At 51.6% G+C, this 23,972-nt stretch overlaps 1 long non-coding RNA gene across 1 annotated transcript; it reads left to right on the top strand.

Moving 5' to 3' along the window:
* The first annotated feature begins 870 nt into the window (after positions 1–870).
* LOC146868932 (uncharacterized) lies at positions 871–16,448 on the top strand. The gene is made up of 6 exons (XR_014966459.1): positions 871–1,000; positions 6,447–6,597; positions 15,230–15,347; positions 15,446–15,523; positions 15,612–15,725; positions 16,039–16,448. It is a non-coding gene; the product is annotated as an uncharacterized LOC146868932 (long non-coding RNA).
* The last annotated feature ends 7,524 nt before the right edge of the window (positions 16,449–23,972 follow it).

Below are 23,972 nucleotides of genomic sequence, written 5' to 3'. Positions count from 1 at the left end.
GAGACCTAAAAAGCAGGTATTGAGGCGGGTCCCTATCGGGCTCTCCAAAAAAAAATCTTAACTCTGCAGCAGTACCACTCTTCTCAGCCTCTAATGGAACTTCAAAGAGACTGGTTATAGGTCTCTCACAGTCTCAGCATTTCAAAACTGAAGCATATTCCAATATTATATACAAAGAAGCCACAGTTATTGCTTTATTATCTTATGCAACTAACAACCATTGACAAAGCAATATTTCTGGATGCAATGACAGAAGCAGCAAAACACCAGTCAGGTGGCACACTATGGTAAGCACAGGTTTTTAGCGTACATGTTTTAAGCCACGCCCTAATTACACGGGCCTCGCCCCTTTGAGAGACCCGCTAGTTTTTTCCTCCCAGGCTTTAAGTGGGCCGGGTCCTGCCAATGCTGAGCACCGGCGGCTCTGAAAAGCAGGTATTGAGACCGGTCCCTGGGGCTCTCCATTTCTGCCCTCACCCTCAGGTTGGAAGAGAATCTTTGCAGCAGCGCCAGTGCTCAAAGACTTTGGTGTAACTTCAAAGAGACTCGTTGTAGTTCTTTCACAGTCTCTTCATTTCAGAACTGAAGCATTTTCAATATTATGTACAAAGAAGCCGCAGTTGTTGCTTATTTATCTTATGTAACTAACAACCATTGACAAAGCCAATAGCCCTGACTTCTTGTAAGTGTAATGTTACTTGTATTACATATCTGGACGCAGTGAATGAAGCTGAAAAATACCAATCAGGTGGCACACTATGCTAAGCACAGATTTTTAGTTTACGTGTTTCTAAACCACGACGTAAATGATATTGGCCACGCCCCCGAGAGACCCCACCCCCGTTTTTTTCATCCCACTTTGAGCCCTGCCTTCAAGGAACTGATCATAACCAGCAGGCCCTACTACAGTAGGGCGGGGTAGGGGCTAGTTGGACCTTGTAACTCCCTAGCAGCCCGACAATACAGGGGCCCTTCGAGGAGCCCCAACCTCAGCCTACAGGTGAGTGTAGCTCCCCAGCCCCCACCTCGCCCCCCAGCTCCGAGAACTCAAGTGAATTATTTACACCCAGCAGTGCCATCCGAGCCGAGGCACCGCTCATGTAACTGGAAGCAGGCGCAGGATTGGGGGGGGGGGGAAATACGAAGAGTGGAACGAGTCAGCCATGGAGAGAGCCTAAGGACATGTGGTGAAGAGCAGGAGATGTGAACAGGGAGGGAGGGGGAAGGGAGAGAAGGGGGGGCATGAGAGAGAAGAAGAGTGAAGGGGTCTGGAAGTGAAGGTGACAGAAGAGGAGGGGAGAGGGAGGAGCGAGGGAGGGGGTGCGGAGAGACACGGAGTGTTAACACCCCCCCCCCCCACCCCCCCAAAAGGGCTATACTTAGAAAGGTGCCACACGGACCCTTACCTGTCGGGGGTGCTGTGGCCTTCGAGGGGTGCTCTAGGGTTCAGCGTGAGCTTTCGTCACCTCTTTATCTTTTTTTCCGAGTTCCTTCTTTCTTCTCTTCTTCCCCTCACTTTCCCTCCTGTCTCTCTTGTTTCTCCTGTTTTCTCTCCTGTCTATTCACCGGCTGCGCCCTGCGCCAGATGACCCACCTGGTTGCCCTCTCGCCCCCTCCGAGCTGTTGCATCTCTCCTCTGTTTCCCTCGCTCTCTCTCTCTCCTCTCTTGCCCTCTCTCCCCCCTCCGATCTGTCGTATCTCTCCTCTGTCTCTCTCTCTCGCCTTCTCCTATGACCTCTTTTCTTTCTATTTGCGGCGTTCCTCCCCGTCACCCTTCTCTTTCCTCTCTTTGCTCTCTTACCACAGCCCCCCTGCTCCCCCATCAGCTTTCTTTGGCTCTTAACCCCGCTGACCTCAGTAGCCACGCCCCTTTGCTGCCACCTGAGCCGCAGGTAATGGATCCCTACGCCAGGGACATACATTAACATTTATATAGTGTTTTGTTTTTAGTTATCTGTATAGCGCTAAATACCACTGGAGACCGCTTCTAAGCGCTGAAAGCCAAACAAGGGACATCGAAACAGGGAAGGGACTGCGTCGTGGTTATAGAAAAAAAAAGTAGGGAAGAGAAGTAGGCAGGAGGTGTGAGAAAGAGGCAGGAGGTGTGGAAAGGAGAGAAGCAGGAGGAGTGAGGAGAGAGGCAAGAGGTGTGAGCAGGAGGGAGGCAGGAGGAGAGAGGAGAGAGGCACGAGGTGTGAGAGGGAAGACAGGCAAGAGGTGTGAGAGAGGCAGGCGCTGTGAGAGGCAGGGGGAGTGATGAGGAAAGAGGGAGGAGGACTGATGAGGAAAGAGGGAGGAGGTGGGAGGAGGAGAGAGGCAGGAGGTATGGGAAAGAGGCAAGAGGTATGGGAAAAAGGCAGGAGGTGTGAGGGGCAGGAGGTGTGAGAAGGAGAGAGGCAGGAGGTGTGAGAGGGAGAGATGCAGGAGGTGTGAGAGGGAGAGAGGCAGGAGGTGTGAGAGGGAGAGAGGCAGGAGGCGTGAGGAGAGGAGAGAGGCAAGAGGTGTGAACAGGAGAGAGGCAGGAGGAGTGAGGGGCAGGAGGTGTGAGAAGGAGAGAGGCAGGAGGTGTGAGAGGGAGAGAGGCAGGAGGTGTGAGAGGGAGAGAAGCAGGAGGCGTGAGGAGAGGAGAGAGGCAAGAGGTGTGGAGAGGAGAGAGGCAAGAGGTGTGAACAGTAGAGAGGCAGGAGGAGTGAGGAGAGAGGCAGGAGGAGAGGAGAGAGGCAAGAGGTGTGAACAGGAGAGAGGCAGGAGGAGTGAGGAGAGAGACTGGAGGAGAGAGGAGAGAGGCAAGAGGTGTGGAAAGGAGAGAGGCAAGAGGTGTGAACAGGAGAGGAGGAGTCAGGAGAGAGGCAGGAGGAGTGAGGAGAGAGGCAAGAGGTGTGAACAGGAGAGAGGCAGGAGGAGTGAGGAGAGAGGCAGAGGAGAGAGGCAAGAGGTGTGAACAGGAGAGAGGCAGGAGGTGTGAGCAGGAGTGAGGCAGGAGGTGTGAGCAGGAGAGAGGCGTGAGGAGAGAGGCAAGAGGTGTGAACAGGAGAGAGGCAGGAGGTGTGAGCAGGAGTGAGGCAGGAGGTGTGAGCAGGAGTGAGGCAGGAGGTGTGAGCAGGAGAGAGGGGTGTGAGAAGGAGAGAGAGAGAGGGTGTGGGAAGGAGGGAGGCAGGAGAAGTGAGAAGGAGGGAGAGAGGCAGGAGGAGTGAGGGAGAGAGGCAGAGGGAGAGAGGCAGGAGGAGTGAGAGGGAGAGAGGCAGGGGGAGAGAGGCAGAAGGTGTGGGAAGGAGGGAGGCAGGGGGAGTGAGAAGGAGGGAGGCAGGGGGAGTGAGAAGGAGAGGGGCAGGAGGTGTGAGCAGGAGAGAGAGGCAGGAGTGAGCAGGAGGGAGAGAGGCAGGAGGAGTGAGCAGGAGGGAGAGAGGCAGGAGGTGGGAGAGAGGCAGGAGGTGTGAGAGGGGCAGGAGGTGTGAGAGGGAGAGAGGCAGGAGATGAGAGGGCAGGAGGTGTGAGAAGGAGAGAGGGAGGAAGTTTGAGAGGGGCAGGAGGTATGAGCAGGCGAGAGGGTGGTAGTTGTGGAAGGAGAGGGTGGTAGGTGAGACGCAGAAGGTGTGAGAAGGAGAGCGGCAGGAGGTGTGGGAAGGAGAGCGGCAGGAGGCGTGGGAAGGAGAGCGGCAGGAGGCGTGGGAAGGAGAGAGGCAGGAGGCGTGGGAAGGAGAGAGGCAGGAGGCGTGGGAAGGAGAGAGGCAGGAGGCGTGGGAAGGAGAGAGGCAGGAGGCGTGGGTAGGAGAGAGGCAGGAGGCGTGGGTAGGAGAGAGGCAGGAGGCGTGGGTAGGAGAGAGGCAGGAGGCGTGGGAAGGAGAGAGGCAGGAGGCGTGGGAAGGAGAGAGGCAGGAGGCGTGGGAAGGAGAGGCAGGAGGCGTGGGAAGGAGAGAGGCAGGAGGCGTGGGAAGGAGAGGCAGGAGGCGTGGGAAGGAGAGGCAGGAGGCGTGAGCAGGAGAGGCAGGAGGTGTGAGCAGGAGAGAGGCGGGAGGTGCGAGAAGGAAGCAGGAGTGATAAGAGGCAGGAGGTGTGAGCAGGAGAGAGGGAGCTCAGACCCGTCCGTTTCACCAGCGAGGATAAACACTTCTTGAAATGACCTGGAGCCGGATTTTCTTGAGACATTATGGATCTGTGGGTCTTCCACAGAGACCATGAACTTTACACCGAAAGAATGCATCAGTTCTACCAAAGGCTGGACATACATGTTGAAGGGATGGAGCTCGAGTGGGGGGCATGCAGGACTTGTGTTGCGGAGTGAATGAAGTCCGACTTGAACGTGCAGCAGTGTTTTTTCACTAGCAGTGTGAGGCATGCAGCACTGTGCGGCGTGCAGCAGTGTGCAGCGTGCAGCAGTGTGCGGCGTGCAGCAGTGAGTAATGCAGCAGTGTGCGGCGTGCAGCAGTGTGCGGCGTGCAGCAGTGTTTCGTGTAGCAGTGTGTGGCATGCAGCACTGTGGCGTGCAGCAGCGTGCGGCGTGCAGCAGCGTGTGGCGTGCAGCAGCGTGCGGCGTGCAGCAGTGAGTAATGCAGCAGTGTGCAGCAGTGTGTGGCATGCAGCAGTGTGTTTCGTGTAGCATTGTGCGGCGTGCAGCAGTGTGCGGCGTGCGGCAGTGTGCGGCGTGTGGCAGTGTGTGACGTGCAGCAGTGAGGCGTGCAGCAGTGTGAGGCGTGCAGCAGTGTGAGGCGTGCAGCAGTGTGAGGCGTGCAGCAGTGTGCGGCGTGCAGCATGCAGCAGTGAGTAATGCAGCAGTGTGCAGCAGTGTGTGGCATGCAGCAGTGTGTTTCGTGTAGCATTGTGCGGCGTGCAGCAGTGTGCGGCGTGCAGCAGTGTGAGGCGTGCAGCAGTGTGAGGCGTGCAGCAGTGTGTGGCGTGCAGCAGTGTGTGGCGTGCAGCACTGTGGCGTGCAGCAGCGTGCGGCGTGCAGCAGCGTGTGGCGTGCAGCAGCGTGCGGCGTGCAGCAGTGAGTAATGCAGCAGTGTGCAGCAGTGTGTGGCATGCAGCAGTGTGTTTCGTGTAGCATTGTGCGGCGTGCAGCAGTGTGCGGCGTGCGGCAGTGTGCGGCGTGTGGCAGTGTGTGACGTGCAGCAGTGAGGCGTGCAGCAGTGTGAGGCGTGCAGCAGTGTGAGGCGTGCAGCAGTGTGAGGCGTGCAGCAGTGTGCGGCGTGCAGCATGCAGCAGTGAGTAATGCAGCAGTGTGCAGCAGTGTGTGGCATGCAGCAGTGTGTTTCGTGTAGCATTGTGCGGCGTGCAGCAGTGTGCGGCGTGCAGCAGTGTGAGGCGTGCAGCAGTGTGAGGCGTGCAGCAGTGTGTGGCGTGCAGCAGTGTGTGGCGTGCAGCAGTGTGTGGCGTGCAGCAGTGTGTGGCGTGCAGCAGTGAGGCGTGCAGCAGTGTGAGGCGTGCAGCAGTGTGAGGCATGCAGCAGTGTGAGGCGTGCAGCAGCGTGCAGCATGCAGCAGTGAGTAATGCAGCAGTGTGTGGCATGCAGCAGTGTGTTTCGTGTAGCATTGTGCGGCGTGCAGCAGTGTGTGGCGTGCAGCAGTGTGCGGCGTGCAGCAGTGTGCGGCGTGCAGCAGTGTGCGGCGTGCAGCAGTGTGAGGCGTGCAGCAGTGAGGCGTGCAGCAGTGTGAGGCGTGCAGCAGTGTGAGGCGTGCAGCAGTGTGTAATGCAGCAGTGTGTAATGCAGCAGTGTGTAATGCAGCAGTGTGTAATGCAGCAGTGTGCGGCGTGCGGCAGTGTGCGGCTTGCAGCAGTGTGTGGCTTGGAGCAGTGTGTGGCTTGGTTTGTAAACAACAAGAAAAGCGGACATCAAAGGAAGGGTGGGAGGGAACGAGCATATGGGGTGTGAGTTATAACGAAAGTTAATTGTTGTAAGAGGGGATGCAGGAAGTGAAGCAGAGCGCGCGCTGGCAAAAGCAGTCTGCTGCTTTCAAGTCCGATGCCAGATGCCAGCTTTGCGCTTGAATGCCTCACATGCACTGGCCATAAACCGCATTCCTAAGGTCTTGTGCCCCTTACTAATACTCTCAATGCGTGAGGAGGCGCACGCGCAGGAAGTAGCTGGTGGCAAATGGAATGCGTGTGGTTGTGCGCGTAACCAACACCCGATCCGCCTGGGAAGCCTTTGGGGGCATTTTCTGAAGCCCCTACATAAGTCTCGCTGAGCGATAGCTTACGCGATAGCCTACGCGATAGCCAGGCGAGACCTGAAAATGATGTCGGAGGAGCCCTGCGCCCGGCTGTTCAGGGTTAGCCGGACCAGCTTTTCTGTTACTCAACCGTGCATTTGTCACCTACCTTGTTTGATGAAGTAAATTGGTTATTTTACGCTTTTCCTCTGTAATGTCGTAAGAAAGACATTTTCTACAGTTTCAGAACTGCCTTTACGAAATCTGTGTACTTTCAGCATGTTTTTTTGGTTCCAGCAAACACGGGCCACGTTCTTCACCAGTTTAATGGAGGCCGCACAGGATGCAAGGCGCTGCCAAAGTATGTGTGTCGGGGTTTGGGCCCGGAGAAGAATCGGGGACACGTCTCCAGGTTTCAACAATAGCCACAGTTAAGAGTACATTAATGGTGAGTGACCATATCCTCCACACATTTGATGAAAGCTTCTTCCAGCTTCTCATCCTATGAGATGTTGACACCATAGACCATCAAAGTCTTTTGTACACTGAAAAATAGGAAGCAGTCGCACCAAGATGGCTTCGGTCTCATCTCTCGGAGAACTCTTTACAGGTCGAACTGCCAACTCCTTTTCTGCTCTAACCCCAACTTCTTGGGATATCCCTGTGCTCCATCTCAGCATCCTACTCAATATTTCAGTTGAGCCTTTGAGTGAACTTCTTCTTCTGGATCTTGACATCATATTTTATCAATATGCAGAGGACACCCACATCTACCTCAAACTCTTCTTTATGTTCCCGTCTGATTTCTCACAGGAATTGTCTCAACAAGTTTGTAAGGAATTGGGTTATTGGTTGAGAGGAGCGAGTATCCACCCCAAGTAATAATCCCAATCCTTGTAACGGTGACCTACTAAAGTCGCTTAATAAACCTGAGCTCAACCCCCTGGTAGCTGTGGCACAGAGCAGACAGGCTTAACTTAGTGCAATGTGTGAAGTATTTATGCAGTACTGAAACAAAGTTAAAAACGCAAAACAATACAAAATCCCCAAACAAATTAGAAAAAAAGAGTAAAATTGAATAAACAAACTGACACCCAAATTACAAATCTACAATACGGGGAACCAGAGAATTAATTTTCCATGATGCAAGTAGAAATGGTGCCAATAAGCACAAAGTGGCGATGATAGTCAATGGTCGTCGTACAACAGGACCTAGTCGTAGTTGGATGTTGACCGTGATAAAGTGCAGTTCAGATACACCAACCACGTTTCTCCTGGTCAAATATTCTATCTTTTGACTTTAGTCCTGTAAGTGCCAATACCCACGGATGGAGGAACCCAGTGGAAGCCCGGAACCACCAAAGGTGAGTAGCTAGGGACCCCCAAGGCACCCAGATGCAGAGTGGTAACATCGGGTCAAATGTCAACAGGAAAACATAGGGTAAGTCATAGTTGGTATTTTCTTGTTTCAGGACCCTCCCCAAAGGACCACGAAGACACCAATTGTATCAAGGAAGGTCCGAGAGCCACCCCACCCTCTTTTGTTATCGGATATTGAGAGGAGAAGTATCCTTCCTCATCTCAACATCTACCTTCATGTAGGTCTTGCAGTTTTCTTAGGAGCAAGTCCTCTTTGGATATCAACTTGAGAGCGGGAAGCATCCCATCTCCCATCAGTATCATGTCCTCCCAGGTCCACAATCCCGGACCTGGGCAAACAAAAAAACCACACACACGTAGTGAAATACATTCGAACTATGTGGTAAATAACCATGTCACAGATCGGGCTGAAGCTCAGTCAACGCATCACGGTATCTCCTAGGCCTATGCTCACCAGGTTGCATGCAGGGTTCCCCCACCAATACGGCTCATGTGGCCTGTGTAGCAAGTGCAGCTCCGTGAGCCGAAACAGCAAGGGAAGCGGAGACTCAGCGCAAAGCCTGTGTCCATGTTCCCAGGCTATGCACAGGATACCCCTCCTCAGGCTCAAGTGGCCTCTGAAGTGCAGGGAGGCGACAGCAATCAACAGCCAGCAGACGTTGAGTCACCTTCGCTAACAATCCAACGGCATGCCCAGCATCGGGCGAGTCAATGTCCACACCGCTAGTACTCTGGCAGGCAAGATGCAGCAGCAACCAGGATGCAGTACCATGTTCCCAGCATCCAATCACAGGGTTGTCAGCAGTGGCTAAACAGACACCTGAAAACCCACTTGCTTCTGTATTCCCCCCCCCCTGAGCGGCACTCTTCTCCACATTATGGCAACACAGCTTCTCTCTCTGGAAAGAGACTTTGCAGCTCCTATTTGCACTGCTCTTCCCTCTGGGAAGCGGCATTGGATTGCTCACCTTGTCGTAGTACACGTGAAGTTCCTAGAACTCAATGAGGCACCGGTAGGTTTGCGCTAATATTCTCAACAGCGGTTGTCAGATTAGTTGCAGAATCGTCTTGTGTACAGCTAGTCTGTGAGATGCGAGAGGACAATGGGTGGCGGGACCAAGTTAGGGATTTACAACAAATATTGATCCCTAGTCCGGGGCTTCTCAGGGGAGCTGCTCTCAATCAGCCCTCTTGGATTTAACTTGGAAGGGCCTGGGTACACCTTTGGTACCATAAACTAGAGACTTGTAGGAAGGTTAAATATGCCAATCGGGTGCATTCAAAGTTGACCTTTGTTGGAAGGAGGACAGCACTTTACCTAAGGTTAGCATGGGTAAAGTGCACAGAGTTCTATAGCCAGCAAAAACAGGGTTCGACAAGAAGGCCAACAACAAAATCAGAGTGACAGCAGAAATTGCAAAATTCCAACACAACCAAAGTTATCGTAGATTCCCCTGAAGGGCTCCCCTACTCAGGCAATAAAACATGGGCAAGTTGCCTCTTCTGCTGTGGTACTTTTTTGTTCTGGGCTGGCCCATAAGGAACCATTCTCCTCATCTGCAGACCCAGTCTGAGAGATTCCCAGCTTTTGCTTGACCACAGGTGCATTCCTGTATGTAGACATTACCACTAAAGCCAACAAGGTGATGTGGGCCATTGTGCCCTTAAGTCATAAAATTATGTTCCCAACCTAGGACAACTTCTGCCCACAAAGACAACCACCAATAGAGGCCACTAACAGCTGTTGCTGTAGAGCCAGGCCCCTGGACATCCACTGTCAGGAGGAGGTTCCAGTCTGGGGCCTTGGACAAGCCTCATCCCCAGCTACGGCTGGCTAGGGGTCCCTCCCTTGCTCCTGGGGTCTCTCTGGCCACTTGGGTTTTTAAGGGGAGGAGCTACACCCTCTGGTGGTAGACACCCTCCTTCCACTCCTGCCATCTGAGGGGTGGTATCCTGAGACTGTCTTTTCAGCCCAGGGTCTGTACCCTTGGACTGAACAGGTGCCAGGACAACTGTCTGTCATGCAGGGGAAGGCCTCTAGTCCTCCATCTCTGTGACAGCACCTCAAGGACTGAGGTGGCCTTACCATGGCCACTCTTGCGGGGCTCTTCTCGCAGAGCAGGTAACTCCTGACCTACTGGTCATCCCACTGTGGATTGCTTCCACCTCCAGTCCCTTACTCTCCATCCAGGACTCCATACTCGGTTTGGAAACATTACACCGTGAAATTTGAGGAGTTGGGGCAGCCTCTCACGGGTAGAAGTTCATTGATAAGGACATCAATGGGCATCTGGGGACTGACAATGACCCTCCTATGGGCCACTTCCACCCCCGCGCCCCATTCCAGAGATACCAGGGCCACAGGAAAGAAAAAGCCTTGCGCCTGGGTTACCATGCATACCTGTCCTGGCAGACACCGCTCTTGGGAAACCAGCTTTTCTACCACCAGCTTTTCTACCACCATGGTCTGGCTGGCCTAAGAGCAGTGGCACGATCACATTCAGTGTGATCTGGTTAAAGTGATGACTCTAACCCCCAAGGCCCAGCAGCTTACCTTCTGGATCCACCTCCCAACTAAGGGACACTAGGGCATATGCTACCCTCGCCTAAAGGGGCCAAACTACCCCCCCGCCTACCCCCTCACCCCACTTCAAGGCCACAATAACCACCTCTGTGAAGAGCCCTCCTGTGGGTGGTTTTCTAAGACCGGCGTAGTCCCCATGCTTGTGCACGCAGGCTTGAAAAGTGCTAGTTGGCTTCTGCTCATCAGAACCTCCCCCCCCTTGTGCGCCGAGTGGTTATGGGACTCCTTTACCTTTAAACTCTTTTGCTGCGCTTTGGGGATCATCAGTTTTATCCTTGACCTCACCCCGCCGCCCTTTTGCCAAGAAGGACCTTGATCACCCTTCTTCGGGTCACTCCAAAGTACCCTTTTGTACACTCTAGCGCAGAACCAGAGATCTACTTCCTTCCCAAGCTCCCTGGGTATAGCGAGTCTAGAATTAATCCAGTGTTTGTGCTCCTCGGCAATTGTTGGGAGTTATCTTTTTAAAGGTGCAGGTTTTATATGTGCCACATACACTTAAGAGTGGACAAGTTTCATCAGGAGTGTGCACCCAAAGCCCCTCGAATGCTTCCAGAAGCAGACAACTGCAAGTTGGGAAGAGTCTAAAACCATAGCCAGGCTTGTATCGTCAGGGGTCAGACACGAAACAGATGCCATATATCTACCCTGTTAGAACAAAATCGATCTGGTCGCCTAACAAGACACTATTGACCCCCAAGTACCCATCTGCTTCTAACCTAGAGTTCAGGCCTGCATTTTACATCCCAGAGGCCCTTGCAGTGCCATGTGCAAATGAGACCAAGTCCTCAAACATGCGGCTGTCATTCTTAGTAGGGAAACCTTTAACATTTGGTGGCAAGAGAGACTTGCTCTGTTTCCATTGGTATAGCCAGGACACCAGCGCCAGGCTTGCACTGAACCAGAAGTAGGGAGCATTGCTCTCAATGCGGAGGGAAGGACTCACAGTGGCACAAGCCGCATTTTGCTTATAAAGCATAACTCTTCACTCAGCCTTTGGAACAGAGAAGGAGATTAGTGATAAAAACAAGAGAATAAACTCCTAAAAAGTACAGTGCTTGGGTCTTCACCTGCTCTAAAGCGCCCCGACGCAGGTGCATGAAGGCGCTTCAGGCATCTCTCAGAGAAGCAACATCCTCTTCGCACAAAACATAGCTTTCAGGACAGTCCCTTTCAAAGATTTGAGAAACCGCAGCAGCACGGCTCCAGTCTGGTTTCCCCCACAGAGGTCATGCCTTGTTCTCCACCTACAGAGATGGTGACCGAATGTATCCGGACCCATGCGCCTTGAGTCCCCAAAGTCTGTGTACCGTACTGCTCCTGTCAAGAATCAACCAACCACCTCCACACCAGCGCCAAGACCCAGGACACTCAAAAGTCCCACCTAGGAAGGGAGGACATAATCGGACACCAGGGCTTTAATGCAATGGTAAATCTACTGAGGGGAATCTGCCTCTTGCTCCAGCTGTCATCATCGTGAAGCTTCTACCCGACACCAGTCCACTTCACGGTGTCACTGTCCTTCCTGAATCCCCACTTAAAATCACTAGGCGATCATTTTGTGTTATTCCATTTGATGAGATTCCCCCTTTTTAGGTCTCGCCTGAGCCAGCACATGCGCTGTCTGCAAGACATTTAGTAAGTGGGTTTTGAAAGTGCTACCACAGGCTTTTGCTGGCCTCAAACTTGCGGTTACGTGCACGCGCGCAGGCGCCATCTGTGTTTCCTCCGTCACGGGTCATTAAGTGCATCGCTATCACTTTCGCGGCCGCGTCACTTTCACAGCCACGCGGCCAATGCTTGTTCTATATGTGTATTACTTTAGATCCCACGTGGGGTTATATTGGCACACCGCTTCTGGTTGTAACTTTGCAGCACTTTTGGCATTTGATTTGCTACTTGCGATTATGCCCTGCAACCCGCCGGGCTTGCACCCCACACCATTGAGGAGTCCCAGACTACACAGGCCATTGCAGTCACCACATTTTGGTTTTTCACGTCAGCCCACACCTCATTGGGGACATGTCTTTTCTATTTTTTCTTTTTCCTTTTACATTTTTTTTTTTTTTTATCATGTTCATTTCTACTTTAGTTGTCACTTTACATTTTCAGCGGACGAAGGTGCGGTATTAGACTTATTGCCATTCCCGGCAGTCTCTCTTCCCTGACTTTTTCTCTGGCCCGGTTTCCATAACAACGGACGCCATGCTGGATGAGGTTTTCTGCCACATTCCCGACGTTCCTTACATGCAGGGTTACTAGCAGACAGCGATAACATCCCGGGTATGACACGCCCCCAGAGTGTCTCTTACTTCACTTTTTCTGGTGAGAGCGCGATTGTATGCGCTATATATACCAGCCCACCTCACTGACAACGGATTCCACTCTACCCTAAGGCGGTTCCAGGAACGAGCTAATGTCGCGCACGGCTCCAAGTAAGCGGGATGCCTCCCCACCTATATGCAAAAAGAACTATTGATGGACGGAATGCAGAACAAATCAAAACATTCACCCCCAGTCAAGAGATCTGGGTTAAATCCATAATTTTTTTGCTCACCATGCCACCCCAGTTTAGACCGGACCATATGCAAATCAGACCCTGTGCCTCATGGGAACAGTCCAGCCCGAACTGCCAAGCCAGGTCCTCCCTGGACAGGAAATAAGCATCCTAGGACCAGTTTCGGGGTTTCACCCCTCTTCAGCCAGGATAGCTTGATTCCAGTGGCATGGAGAGCACGGGACTCACCCACCTATATGCGACACTCTCTCCTAGTAATCGCTTTCCTCTGCCTGCGTTCTTGTGCATGCCTACCTTCATGCATTTCCGCTACTCATGCCTGTCTGTCCTTATTGTTTTCAGGCCTCCTATCGTTGCCCCCTTCCACCTTTTTACCTTTCTGCTCTTTCCCAATCTCCAATTGGTCACTACACTTTATCTGGTAGTTTCCACCTTGGGGGACTGAATCTGGGCTTTCCTCTCTATCACCCGAGACTTCCACGTTTAGAAATTTTTTGCAGTCCTGCATGCCATCTTCCCTCGTTTACCTCCCTGCTGTCCCCGGTCTGAGTTCATACCCCTAGACGGCAGCCCACACCCCGTAGGGCCTTTACTAGCCTCTTATGTCCCAGTGCAGTGGTTTTTCACCATCTAGACCATGGCAACCTATAGGCGTACTGAGGCCGTGGCCGGGTATCCCATTCCCTTTGCGCTTGCACGTGTGAGACTCATTATTGACACAGCAGGTATACACCCCAGCATGACAGCCCACATCGCCGTTAGTCTCAAACTAGCCCCCTATTGTCCTGTGAAATTTCTGAGCACTTGTATCCCAGATCACTTCTTGCTTTAGGCGCACCGGGCCTTAACTGGGTCTCCTATTTCTTCAATACCCACATGTCTCAGATCCATCGTGGATACAGCGGGTTGCAATTTGACACCTTTTTCTGATTACACTCCCACACGGCAACCCCCCCCCCCCCAATAGTCTCTGATAATCACATGTGGGTCCGTGTTTGTTTCAATTGACTCCTTGCTTTCACCCTTGATATGTGCCTGACACACAGAGGACCATTCTTTGGGCTACCCACGACCCTTTTACTCGCCAGCCTTATTTCCGTCGGGGCGCCACAGGGTTCTTCTAGACCTCTGCGCCCACCAACACCTTTTGAAGCATCTTTGAATACAGATCGCTATTGTCCACTTTGTGCCTAACCTTCGCACCAGCTTTTACCAGACTGTCCCATGAATCTTGTTGGGCTTTTTCTCATTATGTCTTTTCCCCCCATGCCAGACACATCTTTGGGCCCTTATCATGGAGGTCATGGGTGCGCCATCACACACGTGATTTCGCCCGATCGTGGACACGGTCTATTACCACTAGGAGACCTGCATACTTTGGAGTTCCACGCAAACATTTGATACGATACACGGTATGTAGCATCCAGCTCTGAGATACCACCTACTTCACAATGTATTGATTATGTTTTTTTCCCCCCCATACAGCTCTTGAATACTACCATTATGGTCCCAGATGGTTAACGTGCTCCCTTATCCCTCACATCCATGTACATAGTTCCTGCTTCAAATGACCATAGTTTCATCCCACGGCGCAAGGACCAGTACGCCCTGGTTTGTGCACAAACACCCCAATTTCTATACATTTTCTCTTGAACACCTCACAACGCGGTTGTCCTACTGTGAGCACTTATTTGCGGTCACAACCACCATCCGTGGCGCCTACTTTGGCATCTCCACAACTGGACACACTGGCGACTGTATCCTAGACATGAAGGATGAATCATCACTTGCCCTATTCAACGTGACCCATGGATAAGAATTTTCACGTGTGTTTTGCGCTCACCTGGGACATTAGCAGAGACGCTTTGGTTGCTGGCAGGACGTGTGGGGTGAACGCCAGAGTTTGGGCTTGTTGCTCCCTCCCGCCGCCGCTACAGGAGCCCTTTGCGGTCGCAGTGCGGAGGGAACAGACTCCAACTCCCACAATCCCCGGCAGTGTCACCGCCCCCTAACACACCCACTTCCGCGCCCGGAGGCGCTAAATTCGAGGAGGCTCCCTCTGCGTCGCGGGACGCGCGCGGGCGGCGCCGGGCTAAGCCCGGGCAAAGGGCGGGCCCTCTGTGGCCCTCAGAGGCCAGAGGAGGCTGGGCTGGAGCCACTCTCTTGCCTATGTGAAGGGCATATATTGTAAAAAATAAAGGAGAGGGGTCCCACTACACCAAGGGGAACAGGACACCAAAACAAGACACTATGTCAAATAAACAGGACCCCCTTGGGTATCTTATGTAGCATACATCCGTTCATTCGCATTCACTCACAAGAGCCAGGTATTAGCACCAATAGGAGTCCGGAAAGGTAGTGTATGTAGAATAATCAGTGTATTTATTTTATATCATAAAAGCATTAAAAAACATTAAAAACAATTTATCACAAAATCCATGATCGTCTGGGATTACAAACATGTCCCTCTACAACGGGGAGTGGGCCTACCCTCTATATGATTGGGGTTTGAAACATAAAACTATTAAAGCCCTTTGACTAACATACCTAGCTCGGACTTCATGGCAATCAATAGAGTACTTTCTATCTTCCCCACAGACAACCAGCATTCCAAGTGGACCATTAATCAAAAACGGCGTTTCTCTTGGACGTAAGCTTGTGAAAGAAGGAGTCCCATAGCCTCTGTGGGGTATATAATTTGGACCGTAGCAGTCAGGTACTTTCCGTTGAAATTCAGAATGGGTGTTTTCTCCAGTTCTACCCTAGTTCATGTTATTCAGAAAATTAACTAGGGTTCCCTTTCTATTTTTATAGAGGAATTATTGCGGAAGGCACGTTTTTACAACTTTATATCGAGTGCAACACTGGTGCCACCTTGAAGGATCTCACAAGGTACTCAGTTTAAGGAGGGCATGATTGGTCCCTACACATAGTTCTATATGAAGAAATAATACAAATGCATTTTAATATATCTTCCTAGGGAGGAGATTACCCCCCCATGATTGAAAGCTGAACAGTTTGATATACTCGGTGGTTGAAAGATGTCACTGACGAAGAAGTGACAATCTGAAGTCTCGGTTACACCCCCAACTAGGTGGGTAACTCTCTTTAATATCAGATATATGAGACTTGTATGCATAATACAAGTGTATATATGGAGCTGTGGGATTGTTGTAGAGTGTACGGGCATGGCATCAATGTGGAGGACAAGGATGTGGTATTTAGAATTCTCGTGTTTTTTATGATGGTGTCTGCTTATTGTAGTCAGGGTCTTTGTTAACCCTCCACTGGACATTAATATCGTATTAACATGCGATTTTAATTAAGAAATGTTATAATCATGATGTACAAGTATTTGATATGTGTTTTTATATAAAAAATATGTGTTTTATTTTTTGATTTTCTAGATACAATCTTGTGTGGGAGTTGTGTTACAAGGATTTGTGCTAGCCTGAAGAAGGTGGGGAATCATAAGATACCACCGAAACGCGTCACTTTTTTGTACAGACTTTATGGGAAGGACTTACACAACGATTCTGGACACCGAGAAAGTATTAGGTTCACAAAGGCACAGGCAATATCTCTGGATATAATTGAAAAAGAAACTTGACATATTTATGAAATATGCATTTATGAACTTGTCGGTTTTTGAGCTATGCATCTTTGAGTACCTGTGAGATTTATACTATAAGACATCGCTGCTTGTGTACTTCCCTTAAAATCTTTTTGTCTCCCTCATGGATTTTGTGATAAATTGTTTTTAATGTTTTTTAATGCTTTTATGATATAAAATAAATACACTGATTATTCTACATACATTACCTTTCCGGACTCCTATTGGTGCTAATACCTGGCTCTTGTGAGTGAATGCGAATGAACGGATGTATGCTACATAAGATACCCAAGGGGGTCCTGTTTATTTGACATAAGGGCATATATTGTACATTCTTTCATTAACCTACTATGGCCGTGAGTTATGAACATTCGACATCTGTTAAGGCTGGGGGTTTTACTAATGGCACATTAGACTGTTATTTTAGCAAGGTTTCCATGGATCTAGGGAGGGAGGACACTTTAGCTGAGCGCCGGGCTGAGTGCCGCCAGTCAGTCGAATGTATGAAGAATAGGCCCCTTATAGGTCTATCACAACAAGCTATTTTGCCTGATATAAGCCCCTCTATTGAAATTGATGACTTGCTCTCTATAGATAGTGTTCCCGTACTCTTGCGGGAGCCATCTCCTTCATTTTCTTTACCTAATTCGTCTGATAGTTTACATGCAATCACCATCCTTCCTCCTAGCGATTCCCTATTAGAAGCAAAGGTGATTGATAACCCTTCCCTGCCTAACGTGGAGATCACAATAAAGAAGAATAGGAAACTATTGTTGTCCAAAGCTCTTGGCCCTCCAGGAGGAAGAAGGGCGGAGACCCATGTAGACCCAGGATCAGTCATTCTGATTTTGGGAAAAACACTAAGGCTGCCAAACCAGCTGTATCTACCTCAAAGGACCCCATAATAATTGCACCAACCCCAAAGGCTGCTTCAACTATAGTACCAACATTAGCGGAATTAGGCACTCCTTTGCATTGTCCTCCAAAGGAAGTACAGTTTACTGACCCTTTGGAAAGTATTGAACATCTTATAAGGTCATTCATGTTACCAATTATTGAGGGGTTGAGGAAAGGCTTGGGAATTTAGAGCTGGCCATCAGTAGTAAAGCTGGGCAAGTTAAGGACCAAGAGGTCCTGGCCCATTCTCCCAGGCCTTCTTCTTTTCCTGCTGCCCGTGAAGGCCGAATCAAAGTTAGTACTGCCACAGATTTTGAACATCAGAGACTAATACCCCCCCAAACCTGTAAGGCAATCTGCTTTGCTTGTTGCCAGCGAAACCCGGAGGGTAGGGGAAAAACAGTGCGCAGGAAATATGGGTGATGGGAGTAGGAGCTCTAGTACTGCTAAGGTCGCGAAACGCAAGGAGCCTCAAGTTGAACTACCGCCAGAAGCTGTCCCCTATGTGGTTGTACTAGTGGGAGTCCCAATACTTCCGGATGGTAAGAGGGAAGGGTTTTCTCAGCTTAAAAATAAAACTGTTCATTGGCGGAGTCAAAATCGTCCCCTCCCCTATAACATCAATGGCGAGATCCTCCATGTTCGCCGACTCCCCTGGCTGGGAAGTAGGGTTAAGGATATTAAGGGGGACTGAATTGTTATTAATTTCAGAGACCCCGAGGCCGTTAGATATATTCTAAACTGGTCAGTAGAGATTTCTGGAAATTCTATCGCCCCTTTTGAACTCACCTATTTTTTACCCCAGAACACAAGGGACCAGAGTTGGGTACTCTGGGGCTCTTGTTTTCCCACAGACCAACCCACGTGTATATCATAATAATGGGCACACAGTGTTTGAACCTAATTTCAAATCAATGATCTTTGATAACGTCCCAAGGTGGGACATTGTACCGCCCAGGAGCTATGGGAGTAGAGACGGGAGGATGGACCACCTGGTACCAATCACGCCATTTGAAGCCATAAATAGATTTGAAGCTCTTTCTGGCCTCGACGGTTGTGATTGACAGATGTGCCCATTGACCAACTTACCCCTCGTTACTGTCAAATCTGACCCAATCAATAACCTTAGACCACGGCATATTGGTACATTTGAGCCAATTGAACGATCTAGACCACTAGAGGGGATCTTGACATCAGAATTATCTGCCGAGTCCCCATCTATTCCTTCCCTTGTCTCTCGTTCTCTCTCAAATTGCATACCTGAGCAGGAGGCTGGTGCTGGGTCCTTCACCTTGAGCGATTCCAATGGTTCCTTGGACTCCCTATCATCTAAGCTTGCTACTGATGTTGAATATGCTAAAATTCTCTCATGGAATGTGGCGGGTCTCAAGAATAAATTGCCCATTCCTGAGTGCGGTGCGTTTATTGCCTCATTTGACATTTGTATGTTCCAAGAAACTTGGATGCTCAAAGAGAGTGTGGCCCCAGGCTTTGCAACATACGACATTCTAGCAAGTATGAGCAGTAGGGGCAGACCCTCGGGCGGGCTGTCCATATGGGTTGGCACGTATCTAGGAGTGAAGGTACTAGAAATTCCAACTAATTGTCGGGATAAATTCACTTGACTCCTCCACTGTGTTAATCTTGGGTTGGGACTTTAATTGTCATTTTGGGCCCCTTTGGGATCCAAATGTAGGAGTCCCAGATGAAGTGGATTTACTATGGAACATTCCAGACCCGCAGTCCCCTTTGGTTAAAGCCTGGACCCCCCTTGTCTTGCAACTGCAGTCACTCTCCTTAGCCGCATCGTTACGAGCATGCAATGGAAGGGTGAAGCCAGATAGACCTGGGAAAATAACGTTCAATAGATTATATCATACTTCGATAATTGAGTACATCTTTATTGAAGCTAGGCATTGGGACAGGCTTTATGAGTTTGTGGTCATTGAGAGGTTTGACAGTGACCATAATGCTCTAGGTTTGACCCTTAAACCGGGGAGTTTTGGACTAAAAAAACCCTCCCCCCAGATGAGAACCAAGTCACTGACCCATTGATAATTACAAACTGCAGAAGGAGGGCCAAATGGCCAGAATTTGAAATGTCCGACAGTAAACTTGCGGTACTGTATGAGATTATCATACCATTCATTGAAGAGATGGGGAGAGTTTGTCCTTCGGGCAGCTCAACTAATATTCATGGCCAACTGGTTGTTGCTTTAAGTTTAAATCTTTTTATTGATTTTAACACAAACAGAATGCCATGGACAGCATCAGCAGCGTCAACTACAACCCTGCGGGCCGGCTCGTTACTGTGGGAAAGGGGTGGCCTACTCATACTCCAATCCAGCCCCGTGGGAAATCAGTGTTAACACAGCATGTCGCCTACAACCCCTCAGGGCCGGCCGCGTATCCTGCAAAAGGGCACACTGTGGGCTACAAGTAGGGCTCCGAATATCCTGTGCAGTCAAACCCGCTAGGTTCCCCTCGACAAGGCACTCTAATGTGGCCGGTAGGGCCTCAGTCTCTGCAGCGGGCTCTACAGCTAAGACCGGTCCAGTCGGACTGCTATCTGCCAGGACATTCAGAAAAACCAAAGAACAAAACTCCAATCCCGTCTTAACACCCCCCTCCCCCTTCCCGTCCCGTCCTCCACTCCCCCCTCCCCAGTCCAGTGCGTGCTTCTAGTAAGTCCCGCTCGGTGTGCTACCTCGACTGGGGACCCCGTCCCGCCGCAACATCACTCCCCATCAGGGGGCGCTATTTCCTTGTGTAGTAAGCCTCAAGAGGCGAAGGTATCTGGGGCAGGTGAGCTCCCTGAATTCTGTGACCAGAAGGGACCGGAATGGCTGCCAGAGGTCATTAAACTTCTCCGCGTCCCCTGCCACTGTCAATGAGAGTTTCTCCATGCCCAGAACATGCCATAGCCTGTGCAGCCAGCCCATGATCGTAGGGGTGGGTGGGAGAGCGCCAGTGCATTAAGATGTTCTGAATGGCGGACCCCAACGCTATGGCAATCTGTCTGCCTCTGCGGGATTTCAAGGGGTACATCAGGTCGTTGGGGAGGCCCAGCACTATATAAGCTGGGAGGCGCGGTAACTCAGTCTTAAAGTGGGAGTCAACCTCGTCGAGCACCTCCTGCCAATAAGCCCCCAGTAAGGGGCATTCCCACAGGATATGTGTCAATGTACCCACCCGCCCACAGCCCCTCCAACAGGTGTCTTCCTTACTACTGTCCATGGCGTGTATACGTGCAGGGGTGTAATACCATTATGTGGAGACCTTGGTGAAGGTTTCGGTAAGTCCCGTGTGATACGCCGAGTGCCGAGCTCTGTAAGCTATCTGTCCCCATTCCTCGTGGCTCAGGGTCCTTCCTAGCTCCCTCTCCCATCTCTCCCGCCCCGGGTTGTAAAAGTGCGAGGGGGGCACCTGAAGGAATTGGTACAGGTCACTGATGAGTTTGGCGTCGGTCATGCGCGTTAATAGCCAGCGTTCGTAAGGGAGGAGTCGTCCATCCGCTGTGTTGCGCACCTGTGGTTGCAGCGCCCAGTGGCGAATTTGCCAATACCGCATTCTCTCGGTTTCCGGCAATGCGTAGTCCCGTCGTAGGTCCGTAAAGGGGATAATACCTTCTGCATTGTACATATGGCACAGGGCTCTACATCCCGCCTCTCGCCAGCAGTTGAGTGCGCCTCTCTCCATCCCTGGTGCAAACTCCGGATTGTCCGCCAGAGGTGTCAGCGGAGAGGGGAACGTAGTCAACCCATGTATGAGATTCGTAGCATCCCAGATCTGGAGATGCACCCTAGTGATAAAAGAGGCATATAAGTTGGCCGGGCGGTGCGCCCTGCGAAGGAAGGGTATCTCCTGCAGAGGACGCCCCGCCACCGCCTGATCTTGGAAAAGCCAGTGTTTATCCGACTCCCATCTGCTCCATTCCACTAGATGTCGCAGCTGTGCCGCTTGAAAATATTTGCGGAGGTCCGGGATGCCAAGCCCCCCCGCCTCCGGTGCCAGCAATGAGAGTGCTCTCCGCATTCTTGGCTTCTTGCTCTTCCAAATGAAGCGTCCTAGATCCAACTGCATCTGCCGGAGCCATCCCGTTGGTGGGCGTAGCGGGAGTGCCCTAAACACAGAGGATCTGTGGTAAAATTGTCATCTTGACCGCCGCCACCCTTCCGAGCAACGACAGGGTGCCCCGATACCAGCGTGTTAATTCGTCCCTGACTTTCCGGCCCAAAGCAGTGTAGTTGGCCGATACTATCGTGGGCAACGTTGGAGCCAAAAGGACTCCCAGATAGGGCACCGGTTCCCGGGACCAGACTATAGGGACTCGGTGTTGCAAAAGGGCTCTGGTCGCCGGCGCCAGGGAGAGATCTAAGGCCACCGACTTGCCCATATTCATTTTAAACCCTGCCACCTCCGCGAAGGAGGTCAGTTCTTCAATGCACGCTGGGAGAGCCGAGAGCGGGTCGTCAATGGAGAGTATCACGTCGTCGGCATATAGGCTAACTGCATGGCTGAAGCCTCCGAACTTCACTCCCTTCACCCCCGGGTTATCTCGGATCCGCTGGGCAAAGGGTTCCATATATAATGCAAAGAGTAATGGTGACAGCGGGCACCCCTGTCTCGTGCCTCTCTCAATGTCGAAGCTCCTCGAGCTGTACCCATTGACTCTTACTATGGCCGTTGGGGATCTATAGCAAGTAAAAATCATATGGCGAAATTTGTCCCCTACTCCCACCCTCGCCAACACCTGTTCTAGGTACGGCCAATGCACACGGTCAAACGCCTTCTCTGCGTCCACCAACAGCAACATCCTCTCTCCCCCCGGGTACGCGATGCTTTCTCAATGAGGTGAAGGATTCGTTTGGTATTATCGACCGTTTGTCTCCCAGGGATGAATCCCGCCTGATCCGGATCGATAAGCCCCGGCAATAGGGGGGCGAGGCGCGCAGCTAAGATCCCCGTGTATAGTTTGAGATCGATATTGAGGAGAGATATTGGTCGGTAAGAGCCGCAGTGGGATCTGTCTTTACCCGGCTTGGGGATCACCGCAAGGGACGCTCTTAAGAGGTCTGACGGGATGGCTCCCGGCGTCGCAAAGGTGTTAAACGCGTGAGGATAGGCGCCAGCAGTGTACAGAACGTTTTATAGAAAAGCGATGTAAAGCCGTCCGGTCCTGGGGATTTACCATGTTTAAGGCGGGCAATTGCAGATATCACTTCCTCCGTTTTGATGTCCCGCTCAAGAGCCTCCGTCTGGGAGGGCGTTAGGGGGCGGCAAAGAAACCGAGTCCAAATACCTCCGGGTTGCGAGTGCATCCGGGATGTCTCCAGCGTAGAGACTCACGTAATACCGGCGGAAACGCTCCGCAATGCCAGCGTCGTCCGTGACCGTGGAGCCCGAAGGGTCGGTGATCGCCTTCACTGTGTGTTTGACGAGTGACCCTGAGCTTGCTTGCTAGTAGTCTGCCACATTTATCTCCCCCCGTATAGTAGGCGTGTTTGAGGCGCAGTGCCGCGTATTCCGCGCGGTCCATATCTAAGGCCGTCAAGAGTTTCCTCGCTCCTTGAAGTTGCCGCCATATTCTAGGGGCCCCCGTCCGGCTATGCATGTGCTCCAGTTCGCGGACCTACTGCGTGAGCTCCTCCCGCTTCCTTCTCCTGTTGGCGTTGTCCGCCGAGATCGCAATAAATTCCCCTCGGAGTACCGCTTTCAGCGCCGCCCACTGTGTCGCTCGTGTCGTGTCCGAGTTCTCGTTATGTGACAGGTACTCCCTGACCGCTGTCGTCACCTGTGTGATCACATCGCGTCTGCCGAGGAGCGTGTCCCGCAACCGCCAGATCCTCGGGGGACTGGAGGTCGGCGGGAAACTGAGGGTAGCCGACACCGGGGCATGATCCGAAACAGAGATCACTCCTATGTCCGCGGCTGTAGCCAGCTCACGCACCGGCCCTGAGACCAAGAGGTGGTCCAGTCTTGCATACGTCTAGTGTGCGTGCGAGTAGAACGAGTAGCTTCGTGCCGTGGGGTGCATGTGACGCCAGAGGTCCCCAATATCCATCTCCGCCATCATGGCCCGACATCCCACCGAGAACTCTCCCGTCTGCGGCGAACGGTGGGCGGATCTATCAGCTGCACCGTCAAAAACCATATTAAGGTCGCCCCCTAAGATTACATGCCTGTCCTGTGCCGTCGCAGTCTCCTCTAACGCTGACCAGAGGAACCTTTCTTGCCGATCGTTCGGGCTATAAACGGACCCAATCGTAAACGTGAGACCAGCCACTCTGATTCTGTAGACCAGAAGCCTGCCCTTTAATTCCGCATGTTTATGGAGCACCTCCCCTCTAAAGTGTCGGGCTACGAGGATCGCTACCCCCGCGGTTTTAGTGTTGTTAGAAGAGAAAAATTGTGTAGGGAATGCGGAGGACCGCAGCCTACCGCAATCCCTGGGTAAGAGGTGGGTCTCTTGGAGCAGACAGATGTCTGCTCCGGTGTTTTCTAGAAGGGATAGAACAGCACGCCGGATTGTTTAAGCCCTTGACATTAAGCGTGACAATTTTAAAAGGTGTCTGCGGCATGTTGGAATGTCATCGATACCGCTGTGTCTCTTGTGAATTGACAGATTATAGCATGTATACCACTATGGCATCGGCCTTCCCTGACACGCACTGGACTGCCCTCCCCCATCCTTGAGTCTCCCTGCCCCCCCCCCCCCGTCTACCCCGACGCCCTCCCTCCCCGCTCCTCTTCCCCCAAACACCCAACAAAACTCCCTGATAACCCGCCCCCCCCCCTTCCCCAACAACATGTCCGTAACACATCTCTCCT

The sequence above is a fragment of the Triturus cristatus genome, chromosome 1_2 (assembly GCF_964204655.1).
Source record: "Triturus cristatus chromosome 1_2, aTriCri1.1, whole genome shotgun sequence".
In the NCBI taxonomy this organism is placed as follows: Eukaryota; Metazoa; Chordata; class Amphibia; order Caudata; family Salamandridae; genus Triturus; species Triturus cristatus.
Note: the sequence above shows the minus strand (reverse complement) of the source record. Positions and strands in the feature narration are given on the sequence as shown.